We start from the raw sequence: 12,054 nt of genomic DNA, 5'->3' as shown, positions 1-12,054 counted from the left end.
CAATCATGAAACATTGTGAACATTTTAAATTTAAGAAGGCATGATTACTAGCTGGCCTGGCACTTATTAATGCCAACTGGAGAATCGTTCTGTAGTAGCACTTCCCCTTCCCTCCTCCCAAAAGAATGTGTTATGAAGGAAGAGGGGATAAGCCAGGGGCACTGAAGTGCCCTACTTTTCTAACTGTAGCTATTTTCTCCTCTGTTCCATTTGATTGTGATTAATTCTGGAGAATATGTCCTAATCCCCCCTCCCAAATTTGACTGGTAGAAATACCAGCTTTTTAGCTGTAGTAAACAGTATGTGGTAAAGTTTGGAAATCTGAAAATCCTAATAAATTAGCACTTCGATTTATTTACTAGATTGTAGTGTATTTTTTTATGTACCCACTTTTTATATGTTAAGGGCATATCAAATTAATTGTTTCCAGCAGTTGGAATTTTGGGGTAGTCTTTAGAATAATATTCTAGTCACCAGACCCATTTTTCCATCTGCCTCCCCATGAAATATGACAACCTGATTTTCAGCGACAAGCATGTCAGTTGCTGACATCATTAGCCCAGTTCAGATACAATACTGTGAGATGGCACCAGGCTTTGCATTGTAAAGGAATGGAGGGAGGTGAGCATCATGTAAATAAACTAATTCATTATGTGGACACTCCACACATATATCCAGTTAGTATACCACCATTCATTTTCTGAGAAGAATAATTGTGGAAGTCAAGGGCCTGTGCAGTTTGGTATTTGTGTGGTGTCCACATCACACTGATGTTATCTGGAGGGGTGTGGTACACCTGTTTCACTAACATGAGAAGAGTGTCCTCAACCGAGTTATGTTCTGAGCTAAGCCACTCTCTTCCATTCTAGAATTAGTCATTCTGGACCAGAATTAGTAACAAGGAGCATTTATCTACCTCCATCCCTGATAGATGGCCATCCAACCTCTGTTTAAAAACTTCCAAAGGAGAAGAGTCCATCACTTTCTGAAGTAGTCCATTCCACTGTCAAGCAGCTCTTACTGTCATAAAGTTCTTCCTAATGGTTGGTTGGAATCTCCTTTTAAAAAAAATAATGGATCCATTGGTTTGGTTCCTACCCTCTGGAGCAGCAGAAAACAAGCTTGCTTCATCTTCCATGTGACAGCCCTTCAGATACTTGAATATGGCTATCATATCACCTTTCAGTCTTCTCTTCTCCAGGTGAAACATACCCAGGTCCCCCAACCATTTATGTACAAGAGCTAATTAACAGACTTTACTTTGGCTACAAGTCCTAGGACCAGCTGTTGGAGTTGGTAAGTGATGTGCTCTGGTAAGAAAGAACCACTTTAACTGGGCACACAGTGTACAAATTAACTGGGCACACAGTAGACCCCACAGAGACCTTTTTACCAGTTCATTTGCTGTAGTCACAGCACACCTGACATTAAGATTGCACAGAAAGTGGGGAATGAATTAAAAGAAAATTATGAAATTAGACAAGTCTGTTTGGGATGACCCCCTCTCCTATATACATACACATCTACCTATAATCTGTCTGAATTCCCGATGACATAATTGTTAGCTGAATGCCTAAAAACAAAATTTGGCAAGCTGTGTACAGTGAGTGGTACCTCAGGTTACATATGCTTCAGGTTACATACGCTTCAGTGTACAGACTCCGCTAAACCAGAAATAATGCTTCAGGTTAAGAACTTTGCTTCAGGATGAGAACAGAAATCGTGCTCCTGCGGCACGGCAGCAGCAGGAGGCCCCACTAGCTAAAGTGGTGCTTCAGATTAAGAACAGTTCCAGGTTAAGTACGGACCTCCAGAACGAATTAAGTACTTAACCCGAGGTACCAGTGTATATCTGTGGTAGAAAGCAGGAGGACTTCTTAGACTCATTTCCCATTGTTTGATTTGATGGCACAGGGGTGTTTCTGTGGTCATACCCTTAAAGGACAAACCTGTGCAACTAGGTCAGAGAAGGATGGACATCAAGAGGTTGCAGAGCATCTTGACCGTTAAAGCAGTTTCTTCACCCTCCTATGTACATCTACTTCCATGATTTGGATACTACAAGTAGAATGCTTCTTGGTTTGTGAATCATGCTTTATGTAGTGATCAAAATGTAAATGCTTATTTTCTAGTCTGGGAATAATGGAATTCAGTAATTGCTCCTTACTGTTGCGTGTATGCACTAATAGTTCTAACTTGCCCAGCAATTGGTCAAAGAGATCCGGAGGGTTCAGAAGCAGGCCAGCATATCAGTCATTAGTAGCTGGAGAGAGACAGAGAGAAACATTATGCTTGAGGCCTGTGTCATCTCTTATCTAATGTGCCCGCTCTTGACAAGAGGTTATCTAGAGAACTAAACCAGACCCCTGCATCCCACTCTGGAACATATCTGAGCAATTCTTTTGACTTTAGGTAGTTATTATGAGTGTGTGGTTTTTTTAAAAAAAAAGAGGGGATGGGGTGAGCACAAGGCTCTTCACTTGGTACTGCCTAGCCTAGGTAAATCAGTCAGTGTGATAATATAAACCACTTACTGTGACAGTTGGGGAGTTGGAGACAAGGTGCCTTTGTGAGGAGATCAAGCTCCTCCATAATGATAGGCAAATTGTTATCTTGGGAGGCTTGTCTCAAAGATGGAATCTGTCAGATTTTAATTAGTTTGCCTACCATATTTCATACAGATACAGCCTGCATGTATCTGAGAGCAAGTGGGTGGGTGGGGATAATAATTAGTGGACAGCCACGGGTCCGTTTTTGCTTTCTGGCATAAACAGCGATCTAATGTTTAACCACATTTCAATTAATAGCAATATTGCAATATAATAGCAATATTGAGAGAAATGCTGCAGTCGTGGCTACCAAGACAAACTGGTGGAGACATACATCTCTTAAGTAGAGAACCAAGTGAGTATATAGGATGTGATACTTCATTAGGAGCAAAAGTGAGGAGAAAAACACTCAATTAGGGGGGCAGCTACAACACCTGATTCTTAGAATGTTTTTATTTTCTTTAAAAGGGTAGTGTATTTTCTAGAGCATTTAGGCATAGATGTAGTAGAAGCTGAAAGAAAATGGGAGAGAGAAGGATGTCTGTCAATGTGGCATGTCCCTTAGAGGTTCTCAGGTTACAGGTATGGCAAAGACCTTTGTCTGTGAGATCTTGGAAAGCTGTTGCCAGTTAAAATAGACATTATTGGGCTCTGCTGTCCCAATAGTCTGTCTCAGTAGAAGGCAACTTCCTATATTCACAGTAGCATTATATATACATTATATCCTTATGACATTATGTATTATGCATTTTTGTCAGAAAACTGTTCATTCAGGACCTAAAAGTCAGTATTTTCCCATAGATGAGCACTGCTCACCATATTACACTTCAGAAAGAGGGAATTAACAAAATTTAAAAATGACTGATTCCCATTTTCATTCTCTGAACTGTGTGGTCTCTGCTGCCTCCATACTTTCCCATGCTAGTTGTGATCCATGTAAAGGCTTCCAGACACATCATTCTTCTAATAGCATACTTAATATATCACAAACGTGATGCCCAGGCAATAACCTTCATCTGTATTTTGGGGCAAGCCAGAGGCCTTTAAAGTTGCTGTTGAGGATGAGAAAATTCTAACCAAATTTGCTATCCATGTAGTTTTGATGGCTTTTTACTCTGATTCACATAATGTTATGATCTAACAGTGGATGGGCCTACAACAATTTCCCTGTCATTTTTAATCCACAATGAGCTTTGAAATGTGGAAACTAAATGGGATATTAAAACCCGTTGTCTAAAAACAATTTCCCATTATATGCAGTGACCTGTCCTGACTTCCTTTATCGGCTCGCCCTCTTTCATCTAATAGGTGCATTAATCCATCTCCTTGCCTTGCAAAGACAGCATGATCAATGGCACATCACTGCATGTCAGCTGTACAACATGACAGTAGCCACAAATGTGTGAGGCTAGATGAAACCCCAGGGATTCTTATGGTCACAGCCCCTGCGGAAAGGTACTTTCAGAGCAAATTGCTTAATACCTATGTTAGAAGAGCTTTACCGGATCAGATCATGAGCCCATCTAGCTCAGTACGTATCCTGTTTCTGGCAGTATCTAGCCAAATGTCTATGAGAAGACCATGAGCAGAGCATGAAGGCCGCAGCCCTCATAGCCTTATCACCTGCTATATTGTCTTTGAGCATAGAAATTCAGCTGTTATAACTAGTAGATGTTTATAGAGTTGCCCCCCATGAGTTTGCATAAACCCTTTAAAATGCTGTCTGAGGTAGTGACCTTTTTTGTATAACCAGAATTAGAATAATAAAATTGTAGATTTGGAAAAGCCCATGAGAGCCATCTAGTCCAACACCTTGCAATGCAGGAATCCCTTTTCCCAAAATGGGGCTCCACCCCAGGACCCTGGGATTTAGAATCTCATGGTATATTTTATATAAATTTTATTTTTTAGTTTCAAAAATATGTTGACAAAAATACAATCCAATATTTTCCAACAAATATGTTCATTTTGACACACACCCCCTTATATTTTTAATTTGTAATACGGCATTTCCTTCAGTATTTCAATTACAAATTACTCCCTAGTTTTCCTCTAGCATTAATTTTAACTGTTTGGTTTAAGTTAATCCTGCTAATGAATTTATATGTGTACAATAACAATTCAAATAATCCACATTTTTTTCCAAGTCTTTGATAAAGTCTCTCCCCCCCCCCAATTTGGTTCCTTATTGCTCCCATAAAATTTGCTATTTCAGCATAACCCATTAGTTTAGTCTGTCACTCCTGATTGGTTGATACTGAGACTTCTTTCCAAAGAATCCCATGCTCTACCATCATAGCCATCTGATGAGAGCACAGCACATCTAGACTGAAACTTTCAAGTTTGTTAAAATCCAATATTTACAACTTGACCAGAAAACTAGAAGTCTGAAGAAGGTCTCTAAGTATCCAATATGTAAAATTATGGAGTAACCTCTGTTTTGTGAGAGCAGTGCTCATCATTGGATTCAAGAATCATTGAATGCATTTATGAAGGCTACTCGGGGCTTTTTGATGCCTCAGTTGTCCTCAGATGCCCAGGGAGGTCAGGGGTTTATGTTTACCAACTTTAAGATCTTGCCTTTCCACTTTAAAAGTGATAGGACAGGAGTTTGAATGGTGTGGAGGTACCCTTTGCTAGATTTCCCTTATTAATATTTTGTGAGTGGGATTTTGCTTATGTTCATTGTTTGCATTCTGTTCAGGGCCAGGAAATAATTTTAACCCCATACCAAATTGGTGGTGATAACTGAGGGTAGAGGAGAGGGGTTTACCTACCTGTGCTGTCTGTGATGCTTAGTTTATAGTATGCATTCGGTGGTAATGTTAATCCTGTACTGTACCATTTTAAGTGTTGCTTTGTTTCACATATCCCCCATGTAGTGTGGGGGACGGACTTGGAAATGCTAGCTTTGTACATTTTAGAAATTGGCTTTGCAGAAATGTATGAACTGCCCCAGACCTCCCTTGCATATGCAAGTCATTTCAAGCAGTTTGATGAAAACAAACAAACTTTCAGCAAAGTATCTGCTGTCTCTAGTTGTGATACAATGTGGCATGCCGGATTGCATAGCATGAATTGTAAGGTTGATTTTGGGTGGATAACCATGTCCCTTTGGGTGTGCTTTGGGTCTATGTGGCCTTTGTGCCATGTACAATTCTGTGATTCTACGGAATGGCTGTTAGGAATCAACCTCTTGTGTTCAGTGAACTCTGCTAAGTTTGGTTAATGGTATTGCTTTTCTAGGGGGTGGATAATTAAGTAAAAGAAACAATGGCTTTGATTGCTCAGTGGTTAGTAATTAGCGCAAAGCTAACAGCCAATATATCTTGGGCTGCCTTGGTATGAATTGTAGGCTACTTAAGAGCAGCCGTCATACAAGGACAACGTAAACATGGCAGCCAATAACCTGATGGCGAATTAAGAAGCACAAATGTTAGAATATTGAAGGTGAGGCAGGGTGGTGGCTTGTCTGTTCCTAGGAATTCATTGCATTGCTGCATTTCCCAAGCAAGCTGATAAGGAATATTTGTGTTAAAGATCTGCAGTTCTGTTTGTTGCTGATTTACAACATGGAAAGTAATCATTACTAATAGGAGAATGCTGTGGAAAGAGCAGAATGTATTAGTGGGTAGACCTTAATGGTATGGAGCTTTTCCTGATTATTTCCTAAGGATTTTTTTGTAATAGAAGGGTTTGGTGTGTGAGAGAGAGGGGGGGAGGGGGGAGTTGATGATATTGAAGTGAATAGGAAGCAAAGATTAAGCATTGGAATCTCTTGTGTCTTTGTATTGCTGAAAAGGTAGGTCTGTGGCTTGCTGTGAGCAGAGTAACAAGAAAAGTGGTATTAGCCATTTTATAGTAATAGTAATTTATAAAGCAGTTTTTGGAATGTTCAAGGAGTGTCACATACATTATAAACTGAGTAATTCTTACAACAATCTTGTAAAGTAGGTCGGTGTTGCTGGTAAAATATTAAAGCGATAAATAACTACCTGACATTCAGAAGACATCTTAAGGCAGCCCTGTTCAGGGAAGTTTTTAATCTGTGATATTTTAGTGTATTTTTGGTTTCTATGGAAGCCGCCCAGAGTGGCTGGGGAAACACAGCCAGATTGGCGGGGTACAAATAATAAAATTATTATTATTATTATTATTATTATTATTATTATTATTATTATTATTATTATGTTGCTTGGTAAAATATTAATAAAAGGGTGTTGGATTTCTCTTTTGAACCTTGCTTAGGTTTTAGACAGCAGCTTGTTGAATGAATGCCTATATAATTATAATTAATTGACACAAGCTTTAATCGATAGCAGATCAGATCATGAAGCTAATAGTTTCTCCTACCACTAGTTTCTGCTCTTGATATATAACTTTTGTATCCAGATTCACTTGGACTAGCTTACCTCAATGCCAGTCTTAACCCACTTGAGATGTCACCAGAATGTGCTTTGTGCACTGACACAGCCAGGCATGACCATGCCTCTCGTCCTGTGCATTTGTATTGTTTTAGATTCTGCATGGCAGCTGGTTAACCAAAACTGATCATGTGGCCATGAGCAGATATTCTACAATCCCACATCCTGGCTTTGATCTAATGAGGGACTGCTTGCTTCAGGAGCAGCAGCTGGCACCTGGAAATGATGTCATGGCCTGCTGGGTGGCCACGAGCCAATCCAGAAGCAGCTAAATAGGCTGAAAGGTGGGAGGCAAGGAGAAGGAATAAAGTGGTTGGTAAACACCCCTAAAAGGGAAATATGAGTTGGCTGGGAGTGGACGGCTGGGCTCTCCTGCATAGTGAGGAAAGAGCTGAGGCAGTATATCTGGATGATGCTATATAAGGGCTGCAGAACAGGAAGGAAGGAATAGCAACAGCTTGTGTAATTGGACCATGCCAGTAAGTTTACTGTTCTGCATGATACTTACGTGGTCATTTACTCGGGGAGGGGGAGCAGTGATGTCAGGCAACCAGAACACAGGCCAGCAAGGCAAGGTGGCGCTGTGGGTTAAACCACAGAGCCTAGGACTTGTCGATCAGAAGGTCAGCGGCTCGAATCCCCGCAACGGGGTAAGCTCCCGTTGCTTGGTCCTTGGTCTTGCCAACCTAGCAGTTTGAAAGCACGTCAAAGTGTAAGTAGATAAATAGGTACCACTCCGGCGGGAAGGTAAATGGCGTTTCTGTGCGCTGCTCTGGTTTGCCAGAAGCGGCTTAGTCATGCTGGCCACATGACCCAGAAACTGTACGCCGGCTCCCTCGGCCAGTAGAGCAAGATGAGCGCCGCAACCCCAGAGTCGGCCACGACTGGACCTAATGATCAGGGGTCCCTTTACCTTTACCTTTATAAAATCTGAAGTCACAGTTTCACTTGTACAGTTTCATAAATGGTGAGAGACGGAGATTTCACATTTGAACCATTCAGTAAGGTTTCAGCGCTCTCACTGCCGAGGCCTGGGTATGATTCCAGGTCAGGGAACACTTCTTTGAGCTGCACAGGTAGCTCAGTTGGTTAGAGCGAGATGCGAATAATGCCAAGGTCATTAGTTTGATTTCCATATGGGCCAACTGCATATTCCTGCATTGCAGGGGGTTGGACTAGATGACCCTCAGTCATCTGATTCCAACTCTGATTCCATGATTTCTTTTGCAGCTTTTTTGTGTATAATATTTTCTATGTGCTCATGTTCATGTGATTGATAGGTGTGAGGCTCTTACTGCTTGGTTGCATAAGCTTTACTATAGAGCCTGGCCACGTTAGATGGAGTTGGCTTGTGTGGGAAAATACGCTGCAGTGAGAATAGAGGGGCCCTGAGAATAGAAAAGCAGGCTGTTTCAGTCTGGACAATTCAACTAGGTTGTCTGGATAAGCATCCTTGAGTAATGTTTTAAATTCAATCTCAAAACAGATTAAACCATAGTGAAGAAGAGAGTATGTATGTGTTGAAAAACCCAAGCAGGAAAAAACAAAAACGAGTACTACTTTTATTAGAATGATTTACATGTATTGTGTATTCAGAGTTTACTGAATTCTTCCTTAGGATATTAAGCAAAGGAGGAAATTTTGTAGATGGGAGTATTTTAAGGCGCATGGTGGTAGGCCTATTCTAAGCGGGTGATGGAGACAGTTCCTTGCAGACTAAAACTGTACCTTGTGAAAAAGAACTTGTGATTACACAAAAGCATGCTGGGACAGAGGAGTGATGGAGGCTCCTCCTTTGTAAAAGAAATAGTACTTTCACAGAACCTTTGGCACTAATAGGAACACACATGGCCCTCAGAAGAACGAAAGGATAACAACTCTTCTTGGTTTCTATTCCAAGGGGCCAAATGGCTTACTTATTTTTGACCTATTGGACAGTTTCAGGGTTGCAGCTGTAGAATGTATGTGGTAAATTGTATGTTTACAGGTATTTAATCTGCAGTATCAATGCCCTTCTTATAATTTGTTGGGGGAAAATATGTTGGGCAATTTCAGTTTAATGTTTTATGTGTAAACAGAAAAATGTGTGGCTGGGTGTAAATGAGGTACTGTCAAATATTTGCATTTTTCTCAGCTGTTACAATCTCATCTTACAAAACCTGACACAAATCACTTCCTGCACTAATTTGCTTATTTTCTTCTGCTTAGAGCAGAGAAATGGTTTCCCTTCATTTTCTGTTGAAGCTTCAAATCAACGTGCCATTTATCTATTTATATACTGCTTTTCAGGTGGCCCTCAGTTTATGAAAAAAAAACTATTGAAACAATGAGTATCAATGACAATTATACAATTTTTAAAAAGGCAAGCAAGGGAAAGAGACCCCTTTTTGAAAGCCTGTTTCTGCTTCTTCCCTCTCCTCAGGAAAAAATGGTTCCTCAGATGCCCCTGTGGTGGCAGTTGTTGATTTTAATGGGTCTATCCTGAGTAAAACTTAGTTGAATACCACCCCATGTTAGCAAGAGTGGGAAAGTCTTCTACCTGAGCTCATTGAGAGACACTGCTTTTAGTCTCCCACCCTCTTCCCCATCTGCTGTGTTATTGGAAAACATGGTTAAGGGAAAGATAAGGTTGCCAGGCAAAAACAACAAAAGAGGGAATGGTTAGACTTACTCTGACTATACCTACGTGCGTGTGGACTTGGACATTTCTGTGGTTGCCCCAACAATTATGCAGTGCCCCTATCAAAGAAGGTTGTTCCTCTTGAAACATGCATTTTATCATGCTTTGGGGAAATGTTTTTTAAAAATTGTATTACAGATGTTCATTACGTTGTAAGCTGTCTGGATTTGTCACAAGAAAGGTGGAATATAAACTCAGGGGAGTTAGAAATCAGCCATGTTCACTTCTCCTGCTCCCAAATTGCAATATTACAAATTCTAATACCTGGCAGCCCCAATGAAAGCTTGAAAAACAGCCATTGTGGCAGTTCTTGGGTAAGCCTCACAGGGAGGTGGCCGTCCATACATCTGAGCTGTGAGCCTGCAGGCAGTACCCACATAAGTTGCTGGGGTTTATTTTTATTTTTTACACCTCACTTCCACCTTTAATTTTATGTCAGTCTCTCTCGCTGTTACAAGATACTGGGTTCCGATACCCTGTCTGCTCTCCATTATCAATAACAAATGGACCTATATTTTTTCCTTTCTTTTTTGCATGTTGAGAGGTTAGAGGTAAACTCGAAAAACCCATCCATCTACGCAGGGCAATTTCTTGAAATGAGGATCTTTTGCTTTTAGTACATATGAAAGCCATCCATTTTAATTCGGCAGGGCAGAGGTGAGAAACACTGGCATAAGACAGGAGTCAAAGCTTTATTGCACCAGCAAATGACCAGCATGCAAGGACTGAAAGCCACGATACACTTGGTTGGAGATGCAGCATTGCTCTGGCCCTGTGAAAAATCCGTGTGTGTGTGTGTGTGTGTGTGTGTAATATTTTCATTCCTTCTTCCTAGCATAGGTCACATCACAGGCCTGCCTGCTCCGCACAGCCAACCTCGCCACCTTTTTGCTTTTGTAATCAGACTGCAGATGTGCTTGATGATTGAACAATTTCTGCGCACCGCCGCTCCTGCTCCCAGCGGAGTCCAGCAGGCTCGCTTATGCAAGCTGTCATCTCTTCTTTTTTTCAAAGCTTATGGGGTTGTGCCACCGTTGTGGCGGAGGCTGGGGGGGGGGGAAGAGTTCGTATCTAATAGACATGTATGGGGGAGGAAAAGAATTAGAAAGCACAGGGCTGCAGAAAGGCTTTTCACAGCCCAGCATGACCGCCCTCACTCACAGCTCAAGCCACCATAAATTAAATAAATCCATTCCCACCCCTCGCTGAGACTGCGTGCGGGCAGACACACACACAGACACACACACACACACACAAACCCGCTCGCTTGCTCTCGGAGACCAAAGATGATAGAAAGTCTTCTGGGGATTATTGCCCATTTGTAGAGTGACAATGGAAAGCCGCATCGCACAAATATCTATTCTCCGGCTCCTGGCATGACAAGTCCTTCCTTTGCCTTGCATCTGGTCTCTTTTTAATAGCCCCAAGCCAGCCACGGTAGCTATTTAGTTGCTTGTGGTAAATAAAGCTTTATTAAAACCGACTTCCTCTCCCCCTCAAGTGTTTAATGATTAAAATGACCTTTCACCTGACATTTTCATGCTGCTTATTTTGTTTCTGAAGTACCATTTCTACTAAGGGAATAAACCAGTTGTTGTGGGTGGATGTTTAAATTTCTGGCAGCCCCTCAACTTTTGAAGTGAAATGGTATTCCAAGTGCATCCGGGGGGGGGGGGAATCTTAACTTAAAAGAAGTGTTTTTTGATGTATTAACTATTCATGTCATCCAATCACCTTCTTGACACACTCAGACATGCACAGTGCACACATAGGTGTGGCGATGTTCAGTTTTGGAACAACTTGTGTGTGTGCCTGTTTTATGTTTTACTTATGATCTTCCCATATACCCTGAGATCATAGCACATGGTTTTTGTAAAGCAAGACAATTGAAACAAAGCGGTAATACATACTGGTAAATTTAAAGGTGAAAATGAAGCCCAGTTTATTTTTAACCAGTTCATGTTTGTCCAGATTTAAAGAGATTTGTTTTGTCTTTAATTTGATGCTTAGGTAAACCTCTCATAGGCATGAAGAGTTTCTGAACTAGGGAGCAGACATTGTGTGGAAGTACTCCCAGAGTTTACGGAAGAGAGATGACACATTTTATCCTTACCCATTCCTCAGACCAGGCGGGGTACAAAATGGCTTTACAAAACTCACTTGGCTCCAGGTGGTTTACCTGAATGCCCAGAGAGTTACAGCCTAGCAGTTCTTAAGGGTTGTGGTAACTTTGGTCTGAACCAGGGGTCAGCAAACTTTTTCAGCAGGTGGCCGGTCCACTGTCCCTCAGACCTTGGGGGGGGGCAGACTATATTTAGAAAATTATAATAATGAAGGAATTCCTATACCCCACAAATAACCCAGAGATTCATTTTAAATAAAAGGATACATTCTAATCATG

At 41.2% G+C, this 12,054-nt stretch overlaps 1 protein-coding gene across 11 annotated transcripts in view; it reads left to right on the top strand.

The window, feature by feature from the left end:
- ZMIZ1 (zinc finger MIZ-type containing 1) overlaps positions 1-12,054 on the top strand; it is a 363,974-nt gene that overhangs the window by 197,185 nt on the left and 154,735 nt on the right. The window contains exon 5 of one of the 11 annotated variants that reach the window (XM_081913512.1): positions 1,202-1,296. The exons of the other annotated variants lie outside the window; for them this stretch is intronic. The gene's annotated coding sequence lies outside the window, so the exon portion shown is untranslated. The remainder of the gene's footprint in view (positions 1-1,201; positions 1,297-12,054) is intronic. 11 annotated transcript variants of the gene reach the window in all.

This window comes from Podarcis melisellensis (assembly GCF_964234715.1).
Source record: "Podarcis melisellensis genome assembly, chromosome: 5".
Classification (NCBI taxonomy): Eukaryota; Metazoa; Chordata; class Lepidosauria; order Squamata; family Lacertidae; genus Podarcis; species Podarcis melisellensis.
Note: the sequence above shows the minus strand (reverse complement) of the source record. Positions and strands in the feature narration are given on the sequence as shown.